Raw genomic sequence first — 25,133 nt, forward strand, 5'->3', positions numbered from 1 at the left:
GCATTTTCAACTCTGATGGTTTTGTCACAAAAAAAGTGTTATGTAGCGAATGTACCCACTGTGGTATTGGCACGTGCGCTCTTGCAAATAGCTAGCTGATACAGTGAGGTTATAACCTACAGTTCGTGATGGGTATTCCGGCTCTTTTCAGTGAGGCGGCTCGTTCGGCTCAGCTCACCAAAAAGAGCCGGTTCGTTTAGCTCCCAAACGGTTCTTGTTCAAGTCAAACTGTTTGCGATAGTTTGACTGATTAGTGAAAAAACTATTCTAATTAAATTAAATCATACTCTACCTTAACCACAATGTATTTATAAATGCATTGGTTTGTTATGAAAAATAATGCTATTTAATGTTCGCATTTAAAGTATAACTTTAATGTATATAAACAAAGTGCATATAAATCTAACCATTCAAAACGAATACAATCTGAACATCATAATAGAATATTGCACCATATCAAAGAAAAATAAATAACAATGTACAAAACTGCAGCATCCCATTTAAAGAGAGAGAGAAAAGTGGAACCAGTTTATCGCCATGTTATAACCAGCAGCACACAGCAAAACTGACCATATTTTGCTTTTATGAGAGATTTGCATTTAGAAATGCAAGCTGCCTCACTGATGCGGTTTCTTCTCTCTGTAATTATTTGTTCCGTTTTCATATTTGTTCAGCATCCAAACAGCAGACGTTTGTGGCACAACTGCTGGTGCTTCTGCTCCATCTGATCCCTCTTCTTCCTGTTGCCTTGGTGCCTGAGCCAGCTGACTGCTGGGGCTGTTCCTCCCTCTGATCCCTCTTCTTCCTGTTGCCCTGGTGCCTGAGCCAGCTGACTGCTGGGGCTGTCCCTCCCTGCAGCTGAGGTTATTCTTTGAAGAGCCTCAATCGCTCTGGCATCACTAAAGGCTAACTTCTTAAATCTGGGGTCAAGTGCAGCGGTTTCTGATATCACAGGATTATATTCCATTGATGAACATAGGGTGTCCATCAACTCTGTCACATGTCCTGTGGTTACATTTGCTTCTCTCTGGTGGCTGGCTGTGATTCACTGCAGACCCTTACACAGAGTATCATTTGAGGCTGTCACATAGCTGAAGAGAGAGAACAGTAACTTATTAGTTCAGGTTAATGTTCTTTTCTACTGATACTACATTCTCATCTACTGCTCATATACAATACTGGATTAAATAATGTAGTAATAACTGCTTACTGTACCTCTCTCCAATGATCTCCACAGTGACCTGCTCAAAGGGTTCCAGGACTCTGTACACCTCCTCCACCACCTCCCATTCCTCTTGGGTCAGAGTATCAACAGGTGCATTGACAATGGCCAGGGTAGAGATTATGGCATCATTTGACTCAAGAAACCGCTTCAACATATAAAATGTTGAATTCCACCTTGTAGTGCAGTCTTGTTTAGGCCTCAACTCAGGCATCTCCATCTGGCATTGTGTACATTTTCATTTTTCAGCACCTACTGTGCTCCTGTGGAAGTTTTCCACAGCTGCTTTCACTTTGTCCACAGTGGACTTAATCACCTTCAGAGCATCTCTTACAATCAGGTTGATTGTGTGGGGAAGACATGGATGATGGGTCCATTTTAAAATTTTCATGGCTTTGATTATGTTTGCTGCATTGTCGCTAACACAACAGACCACTTTTCCATCTACTTGCCATTCTCTGGCCACTCTCAACAGTTCCTCTGCCAAGTTCTCTGAGGTGTGTCTCTCGCTGAACTCAAAGTAGTCCAGAAGACAGCTAGACATCGAAATATCTTCAATGAAGTGACATGTAACCGACATGTAAGAAGTGGTTACCCTTGATGTCCAGCAGTCAGCGGTAAGGCAAACTGCAGTAGCTTTTTGGACTCTTTCCCGCGCTGAAGCCTATATGCTCTCGTACAGTCGTGGAATAAGTTATTTTAAAAGGGTTTTCCTGCTTGGAAATGTGTACATTGGATTTACACTGTTGCTATAATTTCTAAAACCTCTGTCCTCCACAATCAAAAACGGCTGGAAATCGGTGGCAATCATTTTAGCCAATGCAATATCAATTTGACCTTGTTTTTCTAGACAGACAGACTTTGGCATAAATTGGTCCATAGAAGACTGTGTTGCTGTGGGTCGCGGAGAACCACATCAAATCAATTTATATAGCCCTTCTTAGATCAGCTGAAATCTCAAAGTGCTGTACAGAAACCCAGACTAAAACCCCAAATAGCAAGCAATGTAGGGGTAGAAGCACGGTGGCTAGGAAAAACTCCCTAGAATGCCCAAAACCTAGGAAGAAACCTAGAGAGGAACCAGGCTATGAGGGGTGGTCAGTCCTCTTCTGGCTGTGCTGGGTGGAGATTATAACGGAACATGGCCAAGATGTTCAAATGTTCATAAATGACCAGCATGGTCAAATAATAATAATAATCACAGTAGTTGTCGAGGGTGCAACAGGTCAGCACCTCAGGAGTAAATGTCAGTTGGCTTTTCATAGCTGATCATTGAGAGTATTTCTACCGCTCCTGCTGGCTCTAAGAGAGTTGAAAACAGCAGGTCTGGGACAGGTAGCACGTCCGGGGGAACAGGTCAGGGTTACATAGCCGCAGGCTGGAGCAGCAGCACAGCCAGGTGGACTGGGGACAGCAAGGAGTCATCATGCCAGGTAGTCCTGAGGCATGGTCTTAGGGCTCAGGTCCCCCGAGAGAGAGAAAGAAAGAAAGAAGAGAATTAGAGAGAGCATACTTACATTCACACAGGACACCGGAAAAGACAGGAGAAATACCCCAGATATAACAGACTGACCCTAACCCCCCGACACAAACTACTGCAGCAGAAATACTGGAGGCTGAGACAGGACGGGTCAGGAGACACTGTGGCCCCATCCGAAGATACCCCCGGACATGGCCGGATATAACCCCACCCACTTTGCCAAAGCACAGCCCCCACACCACTAGAGGGATATCTTCAACCACCAACTTACCATCCTGAGACAAGGCCGAGTATAGCCCACAAAGATCTCTGCCGCGACACAACTCAAGGGGGGAGGCGCCAACCCAGACAGGAAGACCACGTCAGTGACTCAACCCACTTAAGTGACGCACCCCTCCTAGGGACGGCATGGAAGAGCACCAGTAAGCCAGCGACTCAGCCCCTGTAATAGGGATAGAGGCAGAGAATCCCAGTGGAGAGAGGGGAACCGGCCAGGCAGAGACAGCAAGGGCGCGGAGTAGGCCTACTTGACTGAATGGATACATCTCCATGTGTGGAGGTACTGGCTCCACCACTATCACTAGCAGGCCCGCTAGTTTCTCTAAGCTCCGCTGTAGCTAGCTTCACAGTTGTGTGCACAGTTCGCATATGCCGGTGTACGGTGTGCGTAGAACCGGCTTTATATGAGGTTTTGTTTTGGCAAATTCTACACTGTGCCCTAACATTGTCTACATTATTAAAATGCATCCAAATGCTACTGTGCCTCCGACTAATTTTCCAGCTATTTTCAGTCTGAGCAGACAGGCAGAACGAATGTGTGCTTGAGCATTTAGGCCTACATTTGATTTTTTTGTTCTTTGAATTAGTTAATTCTATTAATTTAAATCTTTTGATTATTCATATCTTAATTTTTTAAATAAATAGATTTGGCTCCTCTGATATGCGAGCCTTCTCCCGTTCACCTACAAGAGCCGGCTCTTCGCAAACGACCCATCACTACCTGCAGTGTTTCCCAACCAAGGCTAGGACCCATGAGACAATAGGTTTACTGGTAAAATCCACTTCAAGCATAGGCCTACTTTGGGTAAAACCAAATGTACTTGGTGGCACAGCAACCCCCCCAAAAATTTAACCACTGGCCTACATGAGATTATGGACAAAAGAGCATAATTATTTTAACTTGTCAAACGGCAGCCAAGCATCATGTCACCAGAATGAGACCCTCGATATTTATTGGAAATTAGCTTGTTTTTAGCTGATAGGAGTGGAATCCAGTGTGGTCGTCTGCTGCCGTAGCCCATCCATGACAAGGATCGACGAGGTGTGCGTCCCGAAGTGCCGTTCCGCGCGGTTATTTGTCTGCGACCCGCCTGTTCGCTTGCACGATTCTTGCTATTCTCCTTCGACCGCTCATCAACAAGCTGTTTTTGCCTATAGGACTGCCGCTGACTGGATGATTTTTTGTTTGTCGCTCCATTTGCGATAAACCTTAGACAGTCGTGTGAAAAGCCCAGGAGGACAGCTGTTTGAGATACTGGATCCGGCACACCTGGAACCAACAATCATAACACGCTCAAAGTCTCTTAGGTCAGTCGTTTTGGCCATTCTACCGTTCAATCGAACAGTAATTGAATGCCTCAATGCCTGCTTTATATAGCAAGACATTGTCTAGGAGCGATCCATTTGTTAACGAGGTGGTTAGCTAAAACAGGCCACTGATTGCATCTTAAAAGTATACATGATTATCCTCTGACTAGATCTTCATATAATTGAAGAGGCATGTGTTTAAATATCTATTAGTGCTTAGGCCTACAAACGTGGTTGTTCCCCATGGGCATGCATTAGAAATAACTCAGTGTTAAGCGACTGATGCCGTTAGATGTCTTACCTATGCACAATGTGTGTCAAGGACCAAAGCACGAAAGAGAATTTGACTACTTCCTATTATCTACTTAGACATAAGTCTAACTCTATTCCTGCTTCCATATGAGTGTATTATGTCCCTCAGTTAGCCTGGCTGACACGACTCACATGGTACACAGCGAGAGAGAGAGCTGTGACACTGGTCTGGACAGGTGCCTGTTGTAAATGCAGTAGTCTTACATAAATGGGCTGAGCTTGGATTGGTTCTCAAATGTTTGTTTCCTGGATCAGAACCAATCAGTAAAAAAAGCACAGCCCCCCCCCCATCATTATCGCCATATGCCTACATCAAGGAGCCAAGACTGACATCAGGAAGACTGAAGAGTTTGGTATTAGCCTGACTACCTCTCACTAGCAGAAACAGCCATTACATTCTATTGACTAGTAACAGGCACTACAATACATTAGTTAATTTGTATGTTGCAAATAAAATCTAATGAAATAGGAATTCAGCAGCCTATTTAGTTGGTGTGGGGCAGAAACAGTTGAGATGGAGTCGGAGGTTAAGGTGCTAAAACAGGTGAGATTTATTTTACAGGGCAGGTGATAAAGACAAGATCCAGAAGTTGCATTTACAGTTGACAGAAAATAGTTGGGAATAGAACAAACTTGCAAAATAAACTTACTAGCCCAATCGCAATATATAACCATGACTTGAGGACTAAAGCAAAACACCTCAAACAGGCCCATAAACACATCCGAGTAGGCCTATATGGCAGAGGGTTAAGTTTAGGGTTAGTGGATCGTATAAATGTTGAGTTAATTGATCTGAGCATCTACAAACTTATTTGGGAGTATCGAAATTAAGGGTTACCAATTTTAGTTCAGCACCCCTAATTCCATAGTTCCTGCCTCACACCCCGACCGAGAGCGGCTGTGACTAGACAGTTCAGTACCATCGATCCAACTACACCACCCTAGGTTTACACCAAGAGCATAGGGAGCACTGAATAACACTATTGGCTGCAGGTTCTTTCAGTTTGTGGTTGAGTGGAAGAACATGAAATGAATGCTCAATAGTTTGACCGGTTGTGCTTCACTCCCTCACCTGTGTACTGAAGCTACTCCTCAAGGTTAGGGCCCATGGAGGCCTCCATACTGTGTTGCTCGCCCACATCTGTAGACCCCACCCATAGGCTCCTCTCCAAACCAGGCTTGACTGGCACCAGCAGGTCCGTTTAGCTGCAAGGTGTCCTATCTTGGCCATGCTTCCTGAATCCCAACCGCTCACTGGGAGTGGGACACCTCGTCAGTTGTCCCGCCAGATACGAGGAGGCTTTCAACCGGGCAGTCTCCTCTGGTGCCACCATCTCCAGCTACTAAATAGCATGGTTTGCACACACCAGCACAGCATCCACCCATATAGCACCTGAGTATTTTAAGAGTCCACCTCAGGAAGTATGCACAAGGGGGGAGGGAGCAGCCAGTTCTCCAGACCTGCAACCACATCAGAAACCTGGAGGAATATGTCAACTCACAACAGAATGCAAAGGAAGCCTTGAAGCCATTCCGTGTTATCCACTCACTGCCCAAATCCTGCCGACAACACCAAAATGTCACACCTTGAAGGGGCTGTGACTAGACAGTTCAGTAGCATAGATCCTACTACACCTCGGTTTAGACCACAGGAGAGAGGCGTCCATCTTCTAAAGACTTCAATTTCATCTTAAACAACCTCCATTATTCATGCGCTCAACAAACGACACCCTACATGCACTAGCAAAACCTGGACATTTACCATGCCTCCAGACTGCATTAAGTTCCTGTGAGCAGCCACACAACAAATAACGGTAACAAGGGTTATAAACAGAGCCAATCACATTGGTCCATGAATCAATCAATTAGGAACACTCAATTAGGGCAAAAGCATGCAGAGTAATTAAAGGCATTTGTCACACCTGTGACACTTGCCCGAACTACAATAAAATTAACATATGAATAACATCACATTTAATATAGCATCCCATTTACTGGGACCAAGCTTTTGCTTTATCAGTTTGTACTGTATCTCTGCGTATGATCAATGAATAATGGTTAACACGATGCTGGTGCATGTGTCCTATCTGACTCTCCAACTTTTGTACAACACACATAACGAATGATTAACTGTAAGAAGGGCAGAGGGCTAGAGGATTGTCTCTGCAGACAGCATTAGCGGTGGTTGTTGTTACCTTATTTAGAGTGTTTTGAACCTGCCATGTCACTTCTTACTGAACAACTGCCCTCTCACCACTTTGTCCTCAGCGCTCTGGATTTTTAAATTTTTTTAATGTATTTTTTTTAACCTTTATTTAACTAGGCAAGTCAGTTAAGAACTAATTCTTATTTTCAATGACGTCCTAGGAACAGTGGGTTAACTGCCTGTTCAGGGGCAGAACGACAGATTTGTACCTTGTCTGCTTTGGGGTTTGAACTTGCAACCTTCCGGTTACTAGTGTGAAGACCCTCCCACTCTGTCTGCCGTATTCTCTCTTTGTTCTTGTTTCCTTATTAGGATGCCGGTGGGCGGAGTTGGGAGGGTCGTCAGCTACATGGGAAACACCTGGGCCCGGTGTGTCCCAGGATAAATACACCACTTCCCCATTCATGGAGGAGACTCTCCATGCAGACACCTTTATAGATTTTGGTGTGTTTCTTGGTGGTTTTTTGATTGTTTGCTTTGGCATCTTTCAACACATTCATGCATGCAAAACACTCACTTACACTACTGATTACACACACACACCATTGTATATTATGCTTAGATACTTTATTTAAATAAATATATATTTTGTTACTCCTTATCTCCACGTTGTCTCCCTTTTGTTACGGGCTTTGAGTCGGTTCGTGACACTAGTCCAACGCTCTAACCACTAGGCTACCCTGCCACACCATGCTAGCAGTGTAGTTGGGAATCTGACTCAGGAGCAGAGACTGACTGTCAGTGTTCCAGTACAGGAAGATGGGACTCCAAGATCCTGTAAAAAGTTCCCAGAGGCACTATTCCACCACCTGTCCAACTCCAATGACAGTGACCTAGCTACAGTACAGTCCCCTGTCAGAATGGATGGGCATATGACAACCTTACCTTCATGTCCACTCTGGCTACAGAGATAAGGCTCACTTACGGCTCTTTTGCTTTAAAGATGGAACATTTTGATCACGTTGTAGCTGTTCTGTTCCCAAGAGACCAGTGACGCCAGTGTTATTGTTATGATCTCTTTAAAGTGGGACCTTGTTTGCGATAGAAAAGAGATGAACAAAGCGACTGCCACCAGTTTCTTCATTGGAGTAATGTGTAGGGCTCCTTTATTTGGTTTCTTCAGTGACCGGTATGCACTATACAGAACCCTTACTACTTCACACAAACTCACATATACTAACACTACTGATACAACACAAGTTTCCTGTGGAAAATACCTGCAAGCTTTAAACCATTGGTGTTCAGGTCCTGTGTGGCTCAGTTGATAGAGCATGGTGCTTTTAATGCCAGGGTTCTGGGTACGATTCTCACGAGGGACCAGTATGAAAATGTATACTTTCTACTGTAAGCCGCTCTGGATAAGAGTATCTGTTAAATGTACACATTTTAATTTTCATGCAGAAATTAAATACTCTGATCATTTCTAAAAGTATGTTTAATAGAATGTTGTCTTTCACTTAGCTGCATTGTGTATAGAAATATTGCAACTTTACGTTATGGTATACTGATGATTGTGATTCCGTGGTTTATTAGTGGTTTACAATGGTTAGTTAAATAATTTGTTTATATATATTATATATACTGTACCAGTCAAAAGTTTGGACAACTACTCATTCCAGGGTTTTTCTTTATTTTTACTATTTTCTACATTGTAGAATAATAGTGAAGACATCAAAACTATGAAATAACACATATGGAATCATATAGTAACCAAAACAAAAAGGTGTTACATGTAGCCACCCTTTGCCTTGAAGACAGCTTTGCACAATCTTGGCATTCTCTCAACCAGCTTCATGAGGTAGTCACCTGGAATGCATTTTAATTAACAGGTATGCCTTGTTAAAAGTTAATTTGTGGAATTTATTTCCTTCTTACTGCATTTGAGCCAATAAGTTGTGTTGTGACAAGGTAAGTGTGGTATACAGAAGATAGCCCTATTTGGTCAAAGACCAAGTCCATATTATGGCAAGAACAGCTCAAATAAGAGAAACGACAGTCCGTGTAAGACATGAAGATCAGTCGATCTGGAAAATTTCATGAACTTTGAAAGTTTCTTCAATTGCAGTCACACCATCAAGCGCTATGATGAAACTGGCTCTCGTGAGGACTGCCACAGGAAAGGAAGACCCAGAGTTCATTAGACTTAACTGCACCTCAGATTGCAGCCCAAATAAATAAGACTGTCACGCCCTGACCTTAGTTATTTTGGTTTTGTTTATTTTGGTTAGGTCAGGGTGTGACTAGGGTGGGTATGTTAGTTTTTGTATTGTCTAGGTTTTTTGTATATCTAGGGTTTTTTGTAAGTCTAGGTATTTGTATGTCTATGGTGGCCTGAATTGGTTCCCAATCAGAGGCAGCTGTTTATCGTTGTCTCTGATTGGGGACCATATTTAGGTATCCATTTTGTCTAGGGTATTTGTGGGTTCTTGCCTATGTGTAGTTGCCTGTCAGCACTTGTTTAACATAGCGTCACGGTCGTGTTGTTATTTTGTTCAGTGTTCTTTCTTTAATAAAAGAAGTCTAGCCGGGACACGGCTAGCACGGAAGCCCGAGAGGCAGCCCCAAGAAAAAAAATTGGGGGGCACACGAGGAGATTTGCTGAGTCAGGTTGGAGACCGGAGCCAACTCCTTGTACTTACCGTGGGGAGCGGGTTACTGGTCAGGCACCGTGTTATGCGGTGGCACACACGGTGTCTCCAGTGCGCTATTATAGCCCGGTGTGCTCTATTCCAGCTCCTCGCATTGGCCGGGCTAGAATGGGCATCCAGCCAGGAAGGATGGTGCCGGCTCAGCGCCCCTGGTCTCCAGTGAGTTGGGGTGGGAATTCTATGTTTTGGTTCTGTGTGTTATATTTCTAGGTGTTTGGCCTGGTATGGTTCCCAATCAGAGGCAGCTGTCAATCGTTGTCTCTGATTGAGAACCATACTTAGGCAGCCTGTTTTCCCACTATGGGTTATGGGTAGTTTTCCGTTTCAGTGTTTGTACCATACGGGGACTGTTTCGGTTTTAATTTATTCTCATTCTTTTGTATTTAGTGTTCAGTTAATTAAAGGAAATATGAACACGTACCACGCTGTGCTTTGGTCTACTCCTTCTTCCTCAGACGAACATCGTTACAGAACTACCCACCAAGAACGGACCAAGCAGCATGGTAACGAGAGGCAGCGGTATCTGGAGAAATGGACATGGGAGGAGATATTGGACGGCAAGGGACCCTGGGCACAGGCTGGGGAATATCGCCGCCCCAAAGAAGAACTGGAGGCAGCTAAAGCTGAGCGGTGGCGATATGAGGTAAGGCAGCGCAACAGGCACGAGAGGCAGCCCCAAAAACGTTTTTTGGGGGGAACACAGGGAGATTGGCGGAGTCAGACGATAGACCTGAGCCAACTCCCCGTGCTTACCGGAAGAAGCGTAGTACTGGTCAGGCACCCTGTTATGCGGAGAAGCGCACGGTGTCGCCAGTGCGCGCTCATAGCCTGGAGCGCTATAGGCCACCCTCCCGCAAGTGCCATGTGAAAGTGGGAATCCAGCCAGGGCGTGTTGTACCAGCTCAGTGTGTTTGGTCTCCGGTATGCCGTTTCGGCCCAGGGTATCCTGCGTAGCCTCTGGAGCTGCCAGAGCCGCCCGTCTGTCCGGAGCTGCCAGGGCCGCCCGTCTGTCCGGAGCTGCCAGGGCCGCCCGTCTGTCCGGCGCTGCCAGGGCCTCTGGCAGTGCCAGGGTCTCCGGCCTCTCCGGAGCTGCCAGGGTCCCCAGTCCAGGGTCGGCGGTGTGGGTCGCCGCTCCAAAGGCGCCACCTAAGTGGGCCAAGACTAAGGTTGAGTGGGGTCCACGTCCCGCGCCAGATCCGCCACAGCGGACAGATGCCCACCCAGACCCTCCCCTATGGGTTTAGGAGTCCGCACCTTTGGGGGAGGGGGGGTACTCTCACGTCCTGACCTTAGTTCCTTTTTTATGTCTCTATTTTAGTTTAGTCAGTGCGTGAGTTGGGGTGGGCATTCTATGTTTTGGTTCTGTGTTATATTTCTAGGTGTTTGGCCTGGTATGGTTCCCAATCAGAGGCAGCTGTCAATTGTTGTCTCTGATTGAGAACCATACTTAGGGAGCCTCTAGTTTTCCGTTTCAGTGTTTGCACAATACGGGACTGTTTCGGGTTTAATTTATTCGCTTGTTCTTTTGTATTTAGTGTTCAGTTAATTAAAGCAAATATGAACACGTACCACGCTGTGCTTTGGTCTACTTCTTCCTCAGACGAACATCATTACAGTATGAGCCTTTAAAATGCCTTATTGTTCTCTAATCCGATTTGGCCAGTGGGAAACACTGATGGTGGCAAGCGTACCTGTCAAATATGGTGATTGCCTTAAACAATGCCTTCTCTACCTCCTATATCATCTTTTGTATCATGAGATTCTTCACTGGAGGGACATTCTCTGGAATAAGCATAATCTCTATTGTAGTCACTGAGTTAGTGACTGATTGTACTTTGTTTTCTATAGTGTTATATATCGTATAATACTTTAATATGTATTATAGTATCCCTCGAAAAACGGGCATTAAACCGCAAGGGAATTGATCTTGGTTAAATTAGGGGTTAAATGAAATAGTTATAAGTTTTAATGTCACATGCACAAGTACAGTGAAATGCCTTTCTTGCTAACTCAAAACCCAACAATGCAATAATCAGTAACAATGTATTACTAGAAAAAACACACAAGAAATAATACAATAAAGTAAGTAAGCTTACTATATACAGGAAATATTTTGTTTTTAAAGTCAGTTCCAATACACTGGGATTTCATACATTATTCATATGAAAAGGTTGACTGATTTAATGATATATTGCATGACTCAGGGATCTGTTATGTTAATTAATGCTGAAGTTTCTTTGAATATTCATCTTGTTCTTTGTTCTATTCAGCTTGTTTCTTTTGTTCTATTCAGCTTGGTTCTTTTGTTCTATTCAGCTTGGTTCTTTTGTTCTATTCAGCTTGGTTCTTTTGTTCTATTCAGCTTGGTTCTTTTGTTCTATTCAGCTTGGTTCTTTTGTTCTATTCAGCTTGGTTCTTTTGTTCTATTCAGCTTGGTTCTTTTGTTCTATATTTAAAGGAGCAGCATGCTTAAACTCTTAAAATGTCTTAGTACTGCTTCTTACTTGATCATATTCCATTGGGCCATCCATTGGGACATCCATTGTCATTTGACACTAGTTGCTAGTGTGTATATGTATAACCTGTTGCATATTTTTTTCTTAAGTTCCTTATTTTATGTGACCTGTAGGTATGGAGTTGTGTTCACATATTACTGACTCAGCCTGAACAACACTGGGTTTGGCATGAACATCTACTTCACACAGTTCATATATGTTGCCATGGAGATGCCTGGAAAGATTGCAGTCAATCACTTCTTGAACAAGATTGGCCGAAAACCTGGAAAGGTTAGGACACTGCTTTTGACTGGAGCCTGTGTCTTCAACATATTTGCTCCTCAAGGTATTTGTTGGTTCCTAAAATATATTGTTTTCAAATAATGTAGTATTCGACTTTGCAACAATACGCTACACGTGTTAAGATTTTACTTCACTTTACGTTTCTACTTACTTACATACCTTTGTTCCTTGTGGAACTTAGGCCATCGACACAGTTTGTTTTCTCTTTCTGCACTTGCATTTTGAGCCCTGTGTGTTACTTGTCAGTTAACATGAATGACTGATTCTAAGGCTTTCATATCTTCACTCAGGTACCGTGCATTTGGAAAGTGTTCAGACCCCTTCACTTTTTCCACATTTTGTTACCTTACAACCTTATTCTAAAGTGGATTAAATAATTGTTTTTCCACATCAATCTACACAATACCTCATAATGACAAATGTATAAAAAAACAGAAATACCTTATTTACATAAGTATTCAGACCCTTTGCTATGAGAATCGAAATTGAGCTCAGGTGCATCCTGTTTCCATTGATCATCCTTGAGATGTTTCTACAACTTGATTAGAGTCCACCTTAAATTGATTGGATATGATTTGGAAAGGCACACACCTGTCTATGTAAGGTCACACCTTATATAAAACCAAGCCATGAGGTCAAAGGAATTTTCCGTGGAGCTCTGAGACAGGATTGTGTTGAGGCATAGCTCTGGGGAAGGGTACCAAAACATTTCTGCAGCGTTGAAGGACACCAAGAACACAGTGGCCTCCATCATTCTTAAATGGAAGAAGTTTGGAACCACTAAGACTCTTCCTTGAGCCGTCCGCCCGGCAAAACTGAGCAATCGGGGGAGAATGTCCTTGGTCAGGGAGGTGACCATGAACCCAATGGTCACTCTGACAGAGCTCCAGAGTTCCTCTGTGGAGATGGGAGAACCTTCCAGAAAGACAAGCAGCACTCCACCAATCTGGCCTTTATGGTAGAGTGGCCAGACGGAAGCCACTCCTCAGTAAAAGGCTCATGACAGCCCTCTTGGAGTTTGAGAAAAAGGCACGTAAAGGATTCTCAAACCATGAGAAACAAGATTATCTGGTCTGATGAAACCAAGATTGAACTCTATGGCCTGAATGCCAAGCGTCACGTCTGGAGAAAACCGGGCATCACTCATCACTTGGTCAAAACCGTCCACACGGTGAAACATGGTGGTGGCAACATCGTGCTGTGGGGATGTTTTTCAGCGGCAGCGACTGGAAGACTTGTCAGGATCGAGAGAAAGATGAATGGAGAAAAGTGCAGAGATCCTTGATGAAAACCTGTTCCAGAGCGCTCAGGACCTCAGACTGGGGCGAAGGTTCACCTTCCAATAGGACAACGACTTTAAGCACACAGCCAAGACAACGCAGGAGTGGCTTTGGGACAAGTCTCTGTATGTCCTTGGGTGGCCCAGCCAGAGCCCGGGCTTAAACTCAATATAACATCTCTGAAGAGACCTGAAAATAGCTGTGCATTGACGCTCCCCAAACAACCTGACAGAGCTTGAGAGGATTTGCAGAGAAGAATGGGGGAAACTCTCAAAATACAGTTGTACCAAGCTTGAAGCGTCATACCCAAGAAGACTCGAGGCTGTAATCACTGGCAAAGGTGCTTCAACAAAGTACTGAGTAAAGGGTATGAATACTTATTTAAATGGAATATTTCATTTTTAGTACATTTGCAAACCATTTAAAAAAAACTGTTTTTGCTTTGTCATTATGGGGTATTGTGTGTAGATTAATGAGGGGGGGAAAAACATTTATTCCATTTTAGAATAAGGTTGTAACGTAACAAAATGTGAAAAAAGTGAAGGTGTCTGAATACTTCCGAATGCACTGTATGTGGGTGTTTCGTACCATCATGGGTCTTTTTGGGAAAAGCCTGTCAAAGTGTAACATCTGCTTCCAACTCACACTCTCAAACATGTAGATCCCCTGAACGTGTAATTCTGCCTGCCCCTGGACCCAGCTACCTGCCTCCTCCTGTGGTCCTTTACAAAGAAACATCTGCTGCACCCTGTGTGTTACGGCTTTCTTCCGTCGAAGGAGAGTCGGACCAAAATGCAGCGTGGTTAAATCGAGACATCTTTAATGAATGAAAAAAAAACACGACAAATACAAAAACAAGAAACGGAACGTGAAAACCTAATACAGCCTGTCTGGTGACAACTAACACAGAGACAGGAACAATCACCCACAAACACACAGTGAAACCCAGGCTACCTAAATATGGTTCCCAATCAGAGACAATGAGAATCACCTGACTCTGATTGAGAACCACCTCAGGCAGCCATAGACTATGCTAGACACCCCTACTCAGCCACAATCCCAATACCTACTAAAACCCCAAATACATAAACACAACACAAAAAAACCCATGTCACACCCTGGCCTGACCAAATAAATAAGAAAAACACAAAATACTAAGACCAGGGTGTGACAGAACCCCCCCCCCCAAGGTGCGGACTCCCGGCCGCACACTAAAACCCTTAGGGGAGGGTCCGGGTGGGCGTCTGTCCACGGTGGCGGCTCCGGCTCGGGACGTGGACCCCACTCCAACCAAGTCTTAGTCCCCCTGTAACGCGTCCTTTGATTGGCGACCCTCGCCGCCGACCTTGGCCTAATAACCCTCACCAAGGACCCCACTGGACTGAGGGGCAGCTCGGGACTGAGGTGGAAGCTCGGGACTGAGGGAAGCTGAGGGGAAGCTCGGGACTGAGGGGAAGCTCGGGACTGAGGGGTAGCTCTGGACTGAGGGGAAGCTCAGCACTGAGAGGATGCCTAGAACCGAGAGGAAGCCCAGTACTGAGAGGAAACTCAGGCAGGTAGTAGGCTCTGGCAGATCCTGGCTAGCTGGTGGTTCTGGCAGATCCTGGCTGACTGGCGGATCCTGGCTGACTGGCGGATCTGGAAGATCATGGCTGACTGGCGGATCCTGGCTGACTGGCGGATCTGGAAGATCATGGCTGACTGGCGGATCCTGGCTGATTGGCGGATCTGGAAGATCCTGGCTGACTGGTGGATCCTGGCTGACTGGCGGATCTGGCTGCTCCATGCAGACTGGACGCTCTGGCTGCTCCATGCAGACTAGCAGCTATGGCTGCTCCATGCAGACTGGCAGCTCTGGCTGCTCCATGCAGACTGGCAGCTCTGGCTGCTCCATGCAGACTGGCAGCTCTGGCTGCTCCATGCAGACTGGCAGCTCTGGCTGCTCCATGCAGGCTGGCAGCTCTGGCTGCTCCATGCAGGCTGGCAGCTCTGGCTGCGCTGGCTGCTCCATGCAGGCTGGCAGCAGGCAGGAGACTCCAGCAGCGCTGTAGAGGAGGAAGGCTCTGGCAGCGCTGAACATGCGGGAGACTCCGGCAGCGCAGGAGAGGACGAAGGCTCTGGCTGCGCTGAACAGGCGGGAGGCTCCGACATCGCTAAACAGGTGGGAGACTCCGACAGCACTGGAGAGGAGAAAGGCTCTGGCTGCGCTGAACAGGCGAGGCGCACTGAAGGCCTGGTGCGTGGTGCTGGAACTGGTGGTACTGGACCGAGGACACGCACAGGAAGCCTGGTGCGGGGAGCTGCCACCGGAGAACTGGTGTGTGAAGGTGGCACAGGATGGACCGGACCGTGAAGGTGTACTGGAGAGCCTGAGAGCAGGACTGGCACAGGACGTGCAAGGCTAGGTAGGTACACAGGAGGCCTAGTGCGTGAGGCTGGCACACTCTTCACCAGCCGACTAACACGCACCTCAAGACGAGTATGGAGCGCTGACCCAGGTGCCATCAAATCCCCGACTCGCTCCGTCGGACGAATATCGTACCTAAAGCACCAAACTAGCAACTCCCTCATTACTCTCTCCTCCAATTTCCCCATTAACTCCTTCACAGTCTCTGCTTCGCTCACCTCTAACACCTGCTCTGGTTCTGGTCTCCTCCTTGGCTCCTCACTATAAACAGAGAGAGTTGGCTCAGGTCTGACTCCTGACTCTGCCACTCTCTCCCTGAGCCCCCCCCCCAATACATTTTTGGGGCTGACTCTCTGTCTCCCGTCCACGCCGCCATGCCTGCTTCGCCAACTCCATTCTCCGATAACCTGCTTTGCACTGCTCCAGCGAATCCCAGGCGGGCTCCGGCACTTTCTCTGGGTCGACAGCCCACCTGTCTATTTCCTCCCAAGTAGTGTAGTCCCGATATTGTTGCTCCTGCTGCCGCTGTTGCTTCTCCTCATACCATCGCATCTCAGCTCTCGCCGCCTCCAGTTTTTCTTTGGGGCGGCGATATTCTCCAGGCTGATCCCAGGGTCCTTCTCCGAACAATTCATCCTCCCATGTCCATTCCTCTCTTTGTTGCTTCTGCTGTCGCTGCCTGTCACCACGCTGCTTGGTCCAGTTGCGGTGGGTGATTCTGTTACGGCTTTCTTCCGTCGAAGGAGAGTCGGACCAAAATGCAGCGTGGTTAAATCGAGACATCTTTAATGAATGAAAAAAAACACGACAAATACAAAAACAAGAAACGGAACGTGAAAACCTAATACAGCCTGTCTTTTTTAAAAATGTTTATAAAAAATAATTTATCTTCAATACCATTCATTCTTTACAACTCATAATTTTCATACATACTCAAATAATGGTATTTAAATTTAACTAATTTAACTAAACAAAAACCCCAAACAAAACCTCAGGGGAGCATCTTCTCTCCCCGTCACCCTACAAACTACCTTTCCCTATCTCCCCGTCCCTAATCTATCCCCTTACAAATCTAAATGACACCCAGCCCTAAACCCCCCTTCCACCTAGCCCCGAGCAGCATGCTGCCCCCACTTCCTCTGCTCCCTCTTCATCCTCCCCCTCAAATCTTCTTCCACCCTCCTCACTATCCCTTCCACCCCCCCAATCTCTCCCTGTCTTCACCATGTTCTGCCTAGTTTCCCACAGCCCCCGTTTAAAGAGACTCATGAGAAGCCAGAGCAGAAACCTGTCCCTATCCGTCCCTCTCGCTCTCCCTACACCTCTCTCTAACCTGGCCCACGTCAATACAAAATCCCCCCTTACCAAACCTAACAACACCCGTGCCCTAGCCCATAACTACTCCGGCAAAGGCACAGTCCCAAAAGACATGGCGCACAGTCTCCTCCCTGCCACAAGAGGATCTTGGACAGGTGGGGGATTGCACCAAACTATACCGGTACATGATGGAACGTACCGGCAAGCACTTATGGAGGCTCAACCAATTCAGGTCTTTGAGCCTGTTGTCCAGACCCCGTGCCTGCACTCCCTCCCAGACCACTTCCGAGATGCCCACTACAGGCGCCGGACTCCCTGCCTTTCTGACCTCCTCGTACAGGTGCCTGTGATCTAAACCTACTCGGGCAACTTCAACCTCAGGGTGCGCACGCAGCCACTTGGCCGCATGACCAAAGTGCCACGGCAGCTGTTCCGCCCGAGGACCCGTGTTAGACCACACCATTACGCTTCTCGCCTGATACGAGAAGAACACCCGCAGGAGGTAACCGGACGGGTGTATCACTGGATGAGCAAGCTCCGTTAACAAGAAAGAAACAAAAATTGCGTCCAGCTTGAGGGGGAAATGTGGTACCCCCCTACCTCCCTCCCCGATGGGACAGAGCATGCGTGCCCTGGCGACCCACTCGCACCTGCCACTCCACATGAACTGAAACACACGCCTCACTAGAGGCCTCCTCAGACAAGCCAGCAATGGGTAGATGTACGCCAAATACAAAAGAGACGGCAACACATCCACCTTTAGGACCAGGACTTTGCCCATAAAAGACAAATACCTAGCCTTCCACATTGCTAGATTCCTCTGTACCACTGCGATACGCATGTTCCAGTTTAGCGTCGCTGAGCCGGAGGTCTCAAAATGGACCCCGAGAATCCTCAGGGCCCCCTCACAGAGAGATAACCCCCTGGGCACATCCGTTCTACCGCGCCATCTTCCGGAAAACTTGACGGAAAACTTTGCATGGTTCAGAACCGCTCCCGACGCTCGGGTAAAATCCCCAAAGATGGCAAGGGACCTTGTCAGGCACGAGTCCTTGCACAGCAGCATGGAAGTGTCGTCGGCGTACTGCGTCATCTTAACACGCAGCCCACCACTTCCAGGGATCAACAAGCCTTCCACCCCTGTGTCTGCCCTAATGGCAGCCCCCAGAGGCTCCATGTACAGAACGAAGAGGAGAGCCGAGAGTGGGCACCCTTGCCTGACCCCAGACGAGAGGTCAAAAACGTCACCCAAGTGACTATTTACACTAACTCGGCACCCCGCTCCGACATATAATGTACGAATCCATCCTATGAACTTCTCCCCAAATCCTAATCGACCTAACACTCTGAATAAAAATGATCTATTCACGCGATCAAAGGCTTTCGCCTGATCTAGCACTGCTACCATTAAAGGCAGTCCTCTATCTTCAACCCAAGCGATGGAGTCCCTGATTAACTGTAGGTTCCATCTAATAGAGCGGCCCTCTACCCCGCACGTCTGATCCTCATGGACGACGTAGGGAAGGGCTGTGCGCAACCGGTCTGCTAAAACCTTTGCAAGTAGCTTGTAATCTACACACAGCATGGTCAACGGCCGCCAGTTGCCAAGGTCTGTTACTTCCCCCTTCTTATATAAAAGTGACAGCACACCAACAGCCATCCGTCTCAAGGATGGCCTTCAAGACTTCGAGGACCACTGGTCCAAGTATACCCCAAAACTTGAGATAAAACTCAGCTGGCAGCCCATCCATCCCAGGCACCTTCCCTTTGCCCATCCTCCTAAGAGCGCTCTCAACCTCTTCTAGTGAAATCTGGGCCTCCATCACTTCTCTAATGTCCTCCGGCAACCGCCTGGACAAGTGTTCTAAAAACACATTTCCCTGCTCTACATCTATTTCCCTTTCCTTAAATAAACATTGGAAATGATCAGTTGTCACCCTGACCATAACCTCTGGTTCTCTAACTATACTACCATTTTCTTCCCTAACGCCATGCATTACCTTCCTACTCTGTCTGGCCCTAACCGACTTAAAGAACATAGCAGAACAAGTCTCATAGTGTTCTAGAAAGCCACTATGCGCACGCTCCAGGAAAGCTCGAGCCTTCCGCTCCTGCAACTCCCTGAGCTGCGCCTTTAGGGTAGCGGATCTCTCCCAGTCAAACGACCCGCCGAGGTTGCCTGCCTCGTACTCGAGTTCAATTAACCTTTGGATACGATCCACCTCACTCCTCTCCTCCCTTTTTTTCCTCTTGCAATACCCTATTATAAAAGCCCTAATCCTCACCTTAACTAATTCCCACCACTCTAACACCCCCTCGCACATGGACCGGAGGCCTTCAAGCCTCCAAAAGAAACCATAAAACCCGTCAACAAAAGCCTGCTCCTCCAGCACATCCCGATCTAACTTCCAGTACCCCCTACCAAAGAGGCAGACTGGTGACCCCACCTGCAGGAGTACCCCGTCGTGATCCGAAAAGAAAACAGGCAACAGCCGCCCAGACAACTTACCCAAAGACCTGGGTACAAAAATATAGTCGAGCCTCCGCTCAACCCCCCTGGAGTTGCGCCATGTAGGACCGGCCATTTTCGGAGTAGTGTGCAGACCACCATCAACCAGACCATGGCAAGCCATTAGCCCGGTAATGGCGCCTGCACTGCTATCCCCCCTATTCCTAAATCTGTATTAAAATCCCCCTATCACTAATTTCCTATTTGTGACACACAGGGGCGTCAGACAGTCCACCATCTCCCTCCTGTCTGCCACCACCTGTGGCCCATACACCACCACTAATCTAAATTTACAATCCCTTATCGTGACATCCACCCCTATAACCCTCCCTGCATTACCACAAAAGAATCCTCCACTTTTACCTCCCTGTGCCCACACAAAATCCCTACCCCCAGAGGGATGCACCCCCAATACCCCAAACCGACTCCCCCTTGTCCCACTCCCTCTTAAACCTACTAACATCCCCTCCATCCCTCAGGTGAACCTCCTGTAAAAAACAAAAATCAAACCCCACACCCTCCAAACCGCCCTCCTCTTAACAAAATCCCTTAAACCCCTTACATTTAAACTAACAAAAGTAAAATTAGACCCCATGAAATAATAAAATAAAAACATGTAATACACTCAAATTCTAAACCCAGACTGAAAAAAACAAAAACAGGAGACTCACCCGATGCTCCCCTGCTCCATATCTACCGGTGAAAACACCATCCGTACTCCCGACATTCCCCCCTCTTCCTCCATCTCACCAACCCAGGATGCAGGAATAGTGTTTGGCACCGGGGTGCCCTGCACCCTGGGTCTACCCCCACACTCCTCCCCCTCCCCAGTGCTGCAGCTGGTTTGGAAAAAAAATCCGGGAGGCTGAGTCCTCAAACAAAAAACTCCCCACCTCCTCCTGTACCCAGTCTTGAGTCTTGTTAGGTGTGTCCCCACCCAACAGAAGTTGAGGGCCTGTGGAAACCAGCAGCAACCCAGAGGTTTCTCCCACCCCCATCACTCTCTTGGCCATCCCCTCCCTCTCACTGTCGGCCAATCGCACCCTCCTCTTCATTCTCTTCTTTGGTGATGACGGCCGTGGAGAGATACCACCCTCTCCCCCCGCCAGCTCCTCCACCATACCCCACATCTCTTCCACCAGGGCACTTTCCCCCCAGTCCACTTGCTCTTCCACCGTCTCCTTCTCCAACACTCCTCCCTCGCTTTCTTCTCTCTCATGCTCCTCCACTCGGTTGCCTTCTTCCGCCGCTTTTCCTGGTTCTCCTACTCCCGTGCCTTCTGTTTCCTTCTCTCTTCCATCCGCCGCTTCTTGCTCCTCCTCCTTCCTTGCGGCCTTCCCCTCTGGACCTGTACTCTGGTCATGAGGCGTGCTTCCTTCCCCTCTTCTTCCCCCATCCCCCGCTCCTGCTCCCCCCCCAGCCGCAGACGCATATGACCTCTGACGAGCCGGGCACCCCCGCCACAGGTGTGCTGATGAGCCACACCCGTGGCACGCCTTAGGCTTGTCACAATCCCTCGCCTCGTGTTCCTCAGATCCACAAAATCTGCATTTTCTTGTGCTGCACGAAGCGAATATGTGGCCATAGGCCATACAGCGCAAAATGGGGGCTGACGTGCATAAGACAACGTCCCCCTGTCAGCCCCTAGGGAGAACATAGCAGGAGGATGGAGGTAGCCACCATGTCCCTTTGGGTCCTCCCTGAGGAGGAACTGGAAGCCTCTCCTCCCATTCCAAAACCCAAGGGAGTCTTTGAGGTGCCTTGCTGAGGAGACATTATCCATGTATCTCCCCAGAAAGGCCCTCACCTCTTCGTCCTTAACGTATGGGTTGTAAATGTTGACAGTTACAACCCTAAAGTTGTTCTTCGCCAGGCTTGTTATTTCATAGTGGCTCATCGGCCTCTCACCTCCCACTGCTCTTGCCCTTCTCAGGATATCATCGTGTTTCTCCTCTGTATATAGTGCCACGTCGTATGCTCCCTCCAACGAGTTGCCTTGGAAACAAAACACGTCCTTCACCGTCAGCTTTAGAATCCCCATCAATATTATCCTTCCAAAAGTTTCCCGTCCTAAAGGCTCCAACTCCTTTTCCTTCCAAGCAAACCTAATCGTGTTGGCCAGCCCAATCCCAGGGACCGACCGTGTTGATGTATTTTGCACCATCTCCGCAAGGAGAATGACGCTCGTTCTCTTCTCTTCCAAAACAAGGAAAAAATTAAAACCAAAGTGACTGAGCCTGTCTGGTGACAACTAACACAGAGACAGGAACAATCACCCACAAACACACAGTGAAACCCAGGCTACCTAAATATGGTTCCCAATCAGAGACAACGAGAATCACCTGACTCTGATTGAGAACCGCCTCAGGCAGCCATAGACTATGCTAGACACCCCTACTCAGCCACAATCCCAATACCTACTAAAACCCCAAATACATAAACACAACACAAAAAAACCCATGTCACACCCTGGCCTGACCAAATAAATAAGAAAAACACAAAATACTAAGACCAGGGCGTGACACTGTGCTGAAAACTAACTCTGTCTCCCATCGTATTCATTACAGAAGCGTCCTTCACAATAATGTTCCTTTATACCACTGAGCTCTACCCAACAGTAGTTTAGTGAGTGACCAATAAACTACTATATCACATTTGTTCACTTAATGTAATGAGTCCTTCGGTGTATTCAGTGAGGTGAAACGTCATTCTCAATGTTGAAAATAGAAATGTAACAAGACAATCAACTCTTTTCTAAAGAATACATTTATATCTGAATGTTTCGTAACGTTGTTTGTTGCCCTCCTGAGACGGACCCCTTTTGGGTTATGATGTTCATAGAAACAGAGACCTAATATTGAGACTTGTTCATTGGGTTGCTCTTTATAGTGGCCTCTTTATAACACATATTGTTGACAAGAAGTTTCAAAGTACGTCATGCTGCTACATAATGTGTTTTTTTCCCCCTCACAGATCTCTCCTCTTGCACCTTAAATAACTTGTTAGTTTGGTCCCTCATGCAGAGCGGCGTTGACTACATCTCGTTTGTGGGTCGACTGGGCGTGTCCATCGCTCCCTCTCGTCTCACTATTAGACGATATTTGGAAGGTCCTTCCTGCTGTAATATATATAGCTTGGTGATTGTTGGTACCAGACTAGTGGCTTTGCTCCTCCCAGAAACACTCAATGTTTGCCTGCCAGAGTTCATAGAGGACATAAGGTCACCAAGGTAGAGGAGGAATTGTATTTGCTAACACTGTATTTAAAGCCTCCAGCTATATTATTGATTGATGATTTTATTATGATTTATTGATTGATGATTTTACAGCCCATATGGCTTATAGGACAATATTCATCAAGTACCTAAATTGTACATTTATGATGCAGTTATATGATGCATTGTAATACTTGTCATGAGCCTGGTTATAAGGCATTATAAAGGCTCATACATGCTTCTAGCAAGATATACTTTTTTTTACCAAGATGCTTTAAATAAAGGTATTAAATCAGTATTCATAATTGGACAAATGGCCATCTAACATCTAATTGCACCTTTTCTCATTTGCAGAGCGAATCCATGTCACTCAGAGAAACAGTAGTTTTAAAGCAAGATCATGAAATATGAACATAGAGCAGAATATCTAGCCAGAAGATAATGGATGGACCAAAGCATAGATGCACTAGGGCCCTACTAACATAACCAAAACAACCAAAAAACAACAATATAATCATTTAAGTAACACACTTGACAAAAGTTCTTGTTAATCTGGTTATTACACAGTGAAAGAGCACTGTGAAATTAATTGTAGTCTGTTTTTCTCACATGGTCATCAATTCATCTCCTGTTTTGTTCTTCATAAATACTGGTGTTGGTATGTCTTCCTGTGGGGCTTGGCAATAAACCCATGTTCTATAGATCTGTTTCCTCTACTGAGTTACCCTAAGGGTTAGGGTTAGTTCCTTCCTCTTAAACCGCTGTCACGAGTTGGAACTTGTGTTTTCCATCAGATAAATACCTTTTATTGTGGTGGCATGTTCAATAGAACATATTATGTAAAACACTGTGAAGCATTTCAGTATATCTAGCCTTCGTCTCGTTTAGCCTTTGTCTCGTTTAGCCTTCGTCTCGTTTCAGTATATCTAGCCTTCGTCTCGTTTAGCCTTCGTCTCGTTTAGCCTTTGTCTCGTTTAGCCTTCGTCTCGTTTCAGTATATCTAGCCTTCGTCTCGTTTCAGTATATCTAGCCTTCGTCTCATTTAGCCTTCGTCTCGTTTAGCCTTTGTCTCGTTTAGCCTTCGTCTCGTTTCAGTATATCTAGCCTTCGTCTCGTTTCAGTATATCTAGCCTTCGTCTCGTTTAGCCTTCGTCTCGTTTCAGTATATCTAGCCTTCGTCTCGTTTCAGTATATCTAGCCTTCGTCTCGTTTAGCCTTCGTCTGGTTTTGCCTTCGTCTCGTTTAGCCTTCGTCTCGTTTCAGTATATCTAGCCTTCATCTCGTTTCAGTATATCTAGCCTTCGTCTCGTTTAGCCTTCGTCTCGTTTCAGCATATCTAGCCTTCGTCTCGTTTAGCCTTCGTCTCGTTTCAGTATATCTAGCCTTCGTCTCGTTTCAGTATATCTAGCCTTCGTCTCGTTTAGCCTTCGTCTCGTTTAGCCTTCATCTCGTTTAGCCTTCGTCTCGTTTCAGTATATCTAGCCTTCGTCTCGTTTCAGTATATCTAGCCTTCGTCTCGTTTAGCCTTCGTCTCGTTTCAGTATATCTAGCCTTCGTCTCGTTTCAGTATATCTAGCCTTCGTCTCGTTTAGCCTTCGTCTCGTTTCAGTATATCTAGCCTTCGTCTCGTTTAGCCTTCATCTCGTTTAGCCTTCGTCTCGTTTAGCCTTCGTCTCGTTTCAGTATATCTAGCCTTCGTCTCGTTTCAGTATATCTAGCCTTCGTCTCGTTTAGCCTTCGTCTCGTTTCAGTATATCTAGCCTTCGTCTCGTTTCAGTATATCTAGCCTTCGTCTCGTTTCAGTATATCTAGCCTTCGTCTCGTTTCAGTATATCTAGCCTTCTTCTATTTTTGCTTTTTTTCTACAAACTTGTGTGGGAACTAGCCTGAGTGCCAGCCTGTTGTTACCATCATGCTATCAAGTCCTTGTCACCCACCCATTGTCATGGTACAATGTATGTTTGGCTTGACAATGAGTGATGGAGTTGGCAAGAGCACAAACATCACGTCCTATTCTCATTTTGAACTTCTAGAAAGTTTGAAATTGTGAAATTTTCTTCAGTTGCTCAAGCAACTCCTTTCTGTCAATATGTCACCAATTAATGTAGATGAAGGCATTCTTCCACAAACAAAAGAGGTTTAAGTGGTTTTGC

The 25,133-nt window shown here is 46.4% G+C and overlaps 1 pseudogene; it reads left to right on the forward strand.

The window, feature by feature from the left end:
• Window positions 1–128: 128 nt before the first annotated feature.
• LOC112253551 lies at window positions 129–24,203 on the forward strand (annotated as a pseudogene).
• The last annotated feature ends 930 nt before the right edge of the window (window positions 24,204–25,133 follow it).

This window comes from Oncorhynchus tshawytscha, linkage group LG16 (genome assembly GCF_018296145.1).
Source record: "Oncorhynchus tshawytscha isolate Ot180627B linkage group LG16, Otsh_v2.0, whole genome shotgun sequence".
NCBI lineage: Eukaryota > Metazoa > Chordata > Actinopteri > Salmoniformes > Salmonidae > Oncorhynchus > Oncorhynchus tshawytscha.